At 42.6% G+C, this 8,850-nt stretch overlaps 1 protein-coding gene and 1 pseudogene across 1 annotated transcript in view; both read right to left on the reverse strand.

Annotated features, from left to right (window-relative positions):
- Window positions 1-360: 360 nt before the first annotated feature.
- On the reverse strand, window positions 361-931 carry LOC103600704 (annotated as a pseudogene).
- A 3,484-nt stretch (window positions 932-4,415) lies between these two features.
- Window positions 4,416-8,850, reverse strand: part of ASL (argininosuccinate lyase) — a 66,455-nt gene continuing 62,020 nt past the window's right edge. The window contains exons 19-20 of the mRNA XM_008585024.1: window positions 5,007-5,397; window positions 4,416-4,534 (exon numbers count right to left, since the gene is read on the reverse strand). The gene's annotated coding sequence lies outside the window, so the exon portion shown is untranslated. The remainder of the gene's footprint in view (window positions 4,535-5,006; window positions 5,398-8,850) is intronic.

The following is an 8,850-nucleotide window of genomic DNA, read 5'->3' on the forward strand; positions in this document are numbered from 1 at the left end:
ATATTGTGCAGCAGATTGCAGAAACCTGCTCTTCCATCTAACCAAAACTGGGTACACTTTGGTCAACACCAGGAGATACATTTTACTGCATTTTTTTTTTCCTTTTTGTCTTTTTTCATGACCGGTAACGGGATCGCAACCCTCAGTGTTGTGCCCACACCGTGCTCAACCAGTGAGCGGACCAGTCTCTTTATGGGATCCGAACCCTCAGCGGGAGCGCCGCTGCACTCCCAAGCACCGCACTCTACCGAGTGCGCCACTGGGCCGGCCCACATTTTACTGCATTTTTAAAATATCACAGATAGGTTTTAGGAATCATTTGTAATATTCTTGTTTCTGTAGCTGGACAACTTTTAGATATTATTCATCAGCCTGCTGATCTTTTCCTTTCTCAGAGACATAGATACTATCCAAAATTCTTCTGATATCCTCATTTTTAACTGTCGTGGCTTGCTGCTAAATCAAAGCAGCTGAATTGAATAAAACTTTAATGTTGATATCTTTCTGAGCTTGAGATACTGAATAAGCAACACCTGGCCTTGTACAAATCCTGTAGTAGATTTTTCACTCAAGAGATTTTGGATTTCAGCAAGAGACCCGCTCCTTGAGTCACAGGGTCACTGGGGAAGTAAGTGTGCACAGATCTCATGCTGTAACAGAGCCCAGAGGGACATGCTGGGTCACACTCCATATCAGATCACAAATAGCATGAACTGCAGCCAGTTCCTTCCTATTCACCACTGTCGTCAACCTGGAGCCTCTTCCTTTTCTTTCCAAGGAGGCTGAGTTCTACACGGATGAAATGCCTCCAGAGGATTCCTTTGGGGCCCTTCACAATACCTGTGTGTCCTTTCAGGGTGATGTCAACATTTTCTGGTTGGGTTGCTGAGGATAGTCTTCCTTCTTGCAGCAGATGCAGCCAAGAGAGCATCCTTAATGTTTTTTTTTAAATCACTTTGTTGAGATATAATTCACATGCCATACAATTCATCTGTTTAAAGTGTACAACTCAGTGATTTTTATTACACTCATAGATATGTGAAACCATCACTGCACACAATTTCAGAACACTTTCATCCCTCCATAAAGACACTCTAAGGGCCGGCCCATGGCTCACTTGGGAGAGTGTGGTGCTGCTAACACCAGGGCCATGGGTTCAGATCCCTATATAGGGATGGCTGGTTAGCTCACTGGCTGAGCGTGGTGCTGACAACACCAAACCAAGGGTGAAGATCCCCTTACCGGTTATCTTTTTTAGAAAAAAAAAAAAGACACTCCATACCCTTTAGCTTCATCTTTCCACCCCTCCACCCAGCCCAAAGCAACAACTGATCTTTTTTTTTGTCTCCACAGATTTGGCTATTCTGGACATTTCATCGTATAGGGAAAACAAACTGTTTTTCTCTATACTCACACTCAACACAAGACACTTCTAGACCACATATGTGGGATATTCCCCACAATTCAATTCTCCCATTTTCTGCAGACACCAGCTGGGTGTCCTACAATTTAACTCAATTCTGACATTATCTATCTGGCGGTAGCATGAGGTCTCACAGGTTAGGGGCTCAGTCCCACATGACTGTCCCCACTTATGAGGCCAGCTGCAAGCCCAGTTTCTCACTTGTGCCTCAACTGACCAGTTACAAACCAGAGGTTCCCACAACCTGCTCCTCAGGTTCAATAATTTGCTAGAATAGCTCATAGAACTCAAGAAAACAGTTTTCTTACAAGATTATGGTTTATTATAAAGGATACAACTTGGGAACAGTCAGATGGACGAGATGGCATAGGGCGAGGTCCGGGGAAGGGGCATGGAGCTTCCATGTCCTCTCCAAGTGTCTCCCCCTCCCAGCACCTCCACGTGTCCACCAACCTGGAAGCTCTCTGGACACTGTCCTTCTGGACTTTTATGGAGGATTCATTACATAGGTATGATTGACTAAATTATTGGCCACTGGTGGTCAACTCAACTTTAGCCCCTCCGTGTACCTGGAGGTTTGGGGGTGGAGTTGAAAGTTCCAACCCTCTAATCACAAGGTGGTTCCCCTGGCAACCAGCCCCCATGCTGAGGCTCTCCAGGAACCCCAGATACCAGTCATCTCATTAGCACACAGAAAGACACTATCACTTTGGAGATTCCAAGGGTTTGAGGAGTTGTGTGCCAGAAAACTGGAACAGAGACCAAACATATGTTTCTTTTTATTTCACATTCACATAAATGGAATCATATAACAGGTAGTCAGTTCCCTTTTTTTTTTTTTTTTTGGCTGGCCAGTACAGGGATCGAACCCCAGACCTTGGTGTCATCAGCACCAATTATGTTTTAAAATTAAATATGTTAACAGTATAATTCTGCTTTGTACCAGAATTCATCAGAAACAATGTTTTTAGCTCTGTAATTTTATACATTTTTTTCCAAAATTAGCAGAACATTATAGCAAATCTGAAAGTTATAATTTTCTCCTCCCTTCCCTGAAGGGAAGCCCAGAAACTCTTTTTCTTTAAGAGTTTACTCCATATGAAGTAAAATGAAAAGGAGGAAAAGTAACTTGGGTTGGCCAGTTAGCTCAGCTGGGTAGAGTGCAGAGTTATAACACCAGGGTCTGGGGTTCAATCCCCGTACCAGCCAGCCATCAGAAAAATAACCACCACCACCCAGGGAATTAGGAAATGTTAAGCTCGCACTGGATTTCTCTCAGCTCAGGTACCTGACAGCCAGGCCCTGCCTGCCTTGGGGTCCGAGCCCACCCTTGAGGTGCGAGGAGCTGGGACCCAGGCCAGGGCTGTCCTTCCTCCCCTACTTCCAGACTTCAGAGCTGCCTGGCCAGGGGGAAGGATGCATGAGGACAGGCTGGAGGTGGACATTCAAAGGGCTGGAGTGGAGGAAAGAGATAAAATGTCCTGTTGGCGGGAGGAGGGAGCTGCTCTCAGAGCAAGGCTGCAAAGAAGGCATTTGCCTGTCCCGGGGAGCCTCGGCATATGGGCGTATGCGGGAGTGAGGCTGTTCCTCAGGTCCAGCCCAAGAGGGACATCTCAGAGATCAGGTCGTTACCGGACTCAGGTCCGGCTGCCCGCCCCCTTGAAAAGGAAAGAAAAAAAACCTCAGAAGTCAAACGGTTGGTGTTAGAAAAGCAGATGTATTCAGCTGAAGGAGATGGTAGGCTACCCCATCTCAAAGATTTACGTTTACTGAGGGGTTTTTAAAGGAGGGGTTGAGGGAATGGAATGTGGGAGGTGAAAAGCAGGAGAGCAGGAGACATGAGCTACGAGAGGTCCGCTTCTATGGGTCAGGTACAAGGTCCCGCCAAGGCCTCGTCTGGTTTCTGTTCTCATCTTTGCTGTTATCTCAGGGCCCTGCAAGGTTTTGATTTGCGCCAGTGTACTTGGCTGGTGCCCGAGGTCAGCTTCAGTCATTTGGCCTTGATCATTTCTCAAAACTCTGCAAGTCTCAGAGAAAGAACTGTTGTTAGCTTTGCAGAGTACTAATTAGCTTCTGGGCTTTGTTTCCTACTTAGCAAGTGAGATAAGAAACTCTGCGGGATAAGAAAGTCAGGGGATGGGAAGAAAGAGCAGAGAGAAAAAAAACGGTCCTTTTTAAAATCCTCTCCTGCTCCACAGCCCAGGCAGCTTTAGGTCCCAACATGGCTTCAGTCCTGCTCACTCTAACAAGGTGACCCAGGGAAGCCCTGCATGGGTCCTGGTCCTGAAGAGGACGCTCACCAAACTGGCCCACTCTTTCTGACCTCGCCATTAGGGAAGGCCAGGCTTCAATTTGATTTTCAACTTCCCTGCTCCCGCAATAGTTCCTTTCCCCACCAATAGTGACAGTCCTTTCCCTCAAGTCTTGGGTGGGAATCATACAACTCCAGGACACAACCCAGAAGCAATCAGTGGCCAGCCTGGAGCTAACGGGGACGCTCTGATGAGGGGAAAGGCTCTGGAAACTTCAGACCAAACTCTACCCGGCAGTCCCAAGAGGGCCCAGGGGAAAAGAACAGGAATCGCTCTGGCTGAGCTGGCGTGGGAGGGGGTTCTGTGCCAGTGGAGACAGACTTGCAGGAGGGGGTGTGCGGGGCAGAACACCAAAAGGAGCTACATGATAAAAAGGGGGGTTGAAGTTGTGTTTGGGACAAAAGCAAGCCTGCAGCTTATTTTATTTCCAGCTCATGTGTCTGGGGAAAATGCTCTTCAAATTAGAATTGGAATAATTAATGTTGGTAAAGAAATCTGAAAGCTTATTGTAGTGGATTGCATAGTGTCCCCACAAATTCATGCCCACCAAGGACATCAGAATATGACTGTGATACTTTCCTAGGGCTGTTTTAACAAATACTACTCTGACAGCATTCTGGAGTATCTGGGGGGATTTTCTAAATATAGGATTGTGTTATCCACAAATATAGTTATACCTCTTTGTAGCCAATTTGGAGGCCTTTTGTTTCTTCTTCTTGTCTAGTCTCACTGACTAGAACTGTTAGTACAACGTAGAACAGCAGCAGTGAAAGGAAATACCCTCCTTGGGTTCCTGGTCCTAGGGGCAAAGGACAGACACTCTTCTTTCCTTTGAATGATATAAGCCCAATTTCTCGTTTGGTTGCTGTATTAGTCCATTTCTGTTGCTTATAACAAAATACACAGAACTGAGTAATTTGTAATAAAACAAAATTTATCGCTTATGGTTTCTGAGGCTGGGAAGTCCAAAGTCCAGGGAACACATCTGGTGAAGGCCTTCTTTGATGGTGACTTCAGTGATGGCAGGGCATCACATTGTGAAAATGACCGAGTAGGGAGAGAGAGACTACCACCTCCTCATTCACTCTCTTTAAAGCCCTCCAAACCACACTCATGACCACCAGTTTTAATCTATTCACTATGGCACGGTTCTGCAGTCTGATCACCTCTTCAAGGCCCCACCTTTCAATCACCATAGTAAGATTTCCCAGCCTCTTAACAGTCACATTAGGGGTCAAGTTTTTGGGGGACACCCAATCCAAGGCAGTCACCTTTTGTTCATTAAGGACAAGTTGAACCATATGTTGGGACTTGGTAGTAGAGGATATTTATTGGATGATTTGAGCTGTCAGGCATTTCATGAAGGGAACTTCTATGAAAATAAAAGAAAAACAAAGATTAAAGTTGGAAACCCAGTTTCTGAGTCCAGAGAGCAGCCAGTCAAAAAGATTTCCAGATGTTGGGCTCAAAGCATCTTTAGTCGTAGAGCAAGAAGGTGGTGGCAATCAGATGAACTCCTCGGTTTGCAGTGTGGCTGTCTTCGGTGGTGGCATCAGGTGTTCCAGCTGAGTGGCCCACACAGCAGAGGGCACCAGCGTCCACACACAATCTGTTGAGCTGATTTCTCTCAAGTTTATATCAAGTTGTCTTCCGCTTGCAGGGCTTTGGGAAAAGCACAGTTTTAACTCTCAGTGATACCAAGTCAGGAGGGTGGGAGAAAAATTGAAATGTTAGTTTGGAGAATTATAAAAGATACTGGCAGAAACTAGGAGAGTTGATAAACCACAAGAGTGCACTATAGTTTTCCATCAAAACTAATATCTCTTTCTACAATCCCCCCCTCTTTGATTTGTATTTACAAAATGAGTCAGGTCGCATGAGGTTTGGCCTGGTTACTCACGTAGTGCAGCAAGAATGGCAGTTGACCACATGGAACTTTTTGAGTTTGCTGGAACTTTTCATGAGGAATCTCATACTGGATTTTTAAAAAAGCTTCTCAAGTCTAGCAAGCTGAGCCAAGAACTCACCACCAAACTTTGCCTCCAGCACCTACAAATTTGTGTGAATTCCTCTCTTCTGGAGGTTCCCCAAATATTCCTCTCTTCTGGAGGTTCCTCAAGATTCCTGGGTTGGCGAGGAAGTGACCTTCCATACTCACCTGTAAGGCTGGGAACCCTGTAAGCCAGGTGCCAGGCCAGTGTTTCCCAAAGGGCTTTGTAAGCATAAGCTCCATAAAGCCAGCCTTAGTTCCTTAGATCAGATTTTATGCACATCACTCTCAAATATGACATTCCAGTAAAAGCGCTGGTAATATAAACAAAGTTTCTAATTGTGTCCTTATACAAGGAGAATAGATTCTTACTGAATTTCTAACTATGAAATAACTATTTATATGAAATAACTATGTTACCATGAGAATAAGAACACTCAATCCCCTTACCAGCCAGCCAACAAAAAAATAAAAAGCCAGGCACAGAAAGAGAAATACCACAGGTCCTCACTCATAAGTGGGAGCTAAAAAAATAAACAAATAATAAGGAAGGAAGAAAGAAAGAAACAATCACAAAAAATACATTGAACTTTCAAAAGGAGAAAACAGAACTGAGGATACCAGAGGTGAAAAAAGGGGAGAGGGGGGTGGTTAGCAAGAAATAAGTAAAAGTTCACGAAAAAATGATTATATTGTATAATATTGAACATACTAATTATCCTGATTTGAGCATCACGTATTGCATACAGGTGTTGATACTCAAAGTGGCACCCCACAGATATGTACAATCAATTATGTTTCAATTAAAAATAAATAAATAAAATAAAGTAAAACAAGAACACTCAATGGTTTCTGAATTCTGGAGTGATCAGGTAGGGAAAATAGATAAAGGTTTTATTTCTGTTTACAAAAGTATAATCTTCTAAATTGTTGTGAGTTATAGATAGCATAAGAGAAGCAAGAAAAAGGCTCCTTGTATCTGGGGAAAAAATATTAAGGAACCAGCAATGTTCCAAGACAATAATCATAATTAACTTTTATCAGTTCATTCAGTCCCATGTAATTAATTCTTGTTCTAGGAGGCAGGGAAAGGTTGGTGACTCGTACAAAGTTACAAAGTTACAGTTAGACAGGAAGAATATGGCTCTGGTGCTCTAGGGTGACAACGGCTAATAATAGTGTACTGTTTATTTCAAGATAGCCAGAAAAGAGGAACTTGAACGTTACAACCACAAAGAAATGACAAATGTTTAGGTGACAGATAGGCTAACTATTCTGACTAGATCATTATACAATATGTGTGTGTACTGAAACCACAAACGGTACCCCATAAACGTGTACGATGAAAAAAATTAATTAAAATTTTAAAAAATAATAATTTAAAAAGAATTATTGTTCAACTTCATCTTGGCTTAGCAGTTTCATGAATGTCAGCTTCTCCACTAGAGTTCTGGAAATCCTTACTTAGTCATTGGCATGGTCTCAAATTTATTTAAACAATGTTGTCATGAAGCATTCTGGCCTGATTCAGGCTGATTACAAATGTTTTCAAAGAAGAATCAGAGTAAAACAATATCTATGGATGGAAAAAAAAAAAGACTTAAAATGGTTAAAGATCTGATAAGAGTTTATTATAGTTAAATTGACGAGTGAATTTGATTATTTCTTTGGTGTACAACATTTTATATAATAACTAGAAATATGACTGATAACATTATACTAGAACATATTGTGGACAGCAAGGGTATTAACAAATTTCTATGGACTTCATACAAGTTCTGAGATAACATTTTATATAACATAGGGAAGGCTAATTATCTTTTCTTACTTGACAATGTTCCCCTTGCAATTGAACATATCAAGTAAACTGAGTTATTTTTTGGTGGCTGGCCCTTATGGGGATCTGAACCTGTGATTCTAAGGCTGTGCTCTAACCAACTAAGCTAACTGGCCAGCTCTCTAAGCGACAAGGGTATTAACAAATTTCTATGGACTTCATACAAGTTCTGAGATAACATTTTATATAACATAGGGAAGGTTAATTATCTTTTCTTACTTGACAATGTTCCCCTTGCAATTGAACATATCAAGTAAACTGAGTTGTTTTTTGGTGGCTGGCCCTTATGGGGATTTGAACCTGTGATTCTAAGGCTGTGCTCTAACCAACTAAGCTAACTGGCCAGCTCTCTAAGCGGCATTATTTTTAACATCTCTCTTTTTACCAATGTGAAAGACCAAAACCTTTGAGCTTTTCCAAGGACCCTCTGGGAAATCTCAAGGTCTTTCTAGAACATGAAGATTTCATTTGGGATTTGATTTTAGGAAGGTAAAGTTATCAAAAACGTAGAAACTCAAAAATAAAAAGGAGAGCAAAAAAAAATGTAGAAAATGTTAGCTCTTTTAAAATCCTCTTATGTAATCAAAGACATGATAAAGGTTAGCACAAAGCACAGGAAATTATTCCAATAAAAGATAAATTTTTGGTTTCCCAGGCAGATTACTTAAAAGGTAATTAACAACATTTTACAATCTCTTATTAACAGCAGATCAATAATTCAAGAAAACTGTTATTTTAACAGAGAGAAAACCAAATTCTAGTTTTTGTACCAGTGTATTTTTTATATTTAGACTCTTTTTTTTTTTTTTTTTTTAAAGATGACCCATAAGGCGGACCGGCCTGTGGCTCACTCAGGAGAGTGCAGTGCTGATAACACCAAGGCCATGGGTTCAGATCCTATATAGGGATGGCCAGTTCACCCAAGTGAGCCAACCAGCCATCCCTACATGGGATCCGAACCCATGGCCTTCGTGTTATTGGCACCACACTCTACCGAGTGAGCCACAAGTCGGCCCCTAGACTCATTTTTTTTTTTTTTGCCTTTTTGTCTTTTTCCGTGACCAGCAACGGGATCGCAACCCTCGGTGTCGCGCCCGCACCGCGCTCAACCAGTGAGCGGACCGGTCTGTACATGGGATCCGAACCCTCGGCGGGAGCGCCGCCGCACTCCCAAGCGCCGCACTCTACCGAGTGCACCACCGGGCCGGCCCTAGACTCATTTTTTAAAAAAAATTTATAAATAAATTTGTTAAAATTTTCAGCCAGCTTGACCACATATCAAATTTCT

The sequence above is a fragment of the Galeopterus variegatus genome, unplaced genomic scaffold (assembly GCF_000696425.1).
Source record: "Galeopterus variegatus unplaced genomic scaffold, G_variegatus-3.0.2 Scaffold3423, whole genome shotgun sequence".
Taxonomy (NCBI): domain Eukaryota; kingdom Metazoa; phylum Chordata; class Mammalia; order Dermoptera; family Cynocephalidae; genus Galeopterus; species Galeopterus variegatus.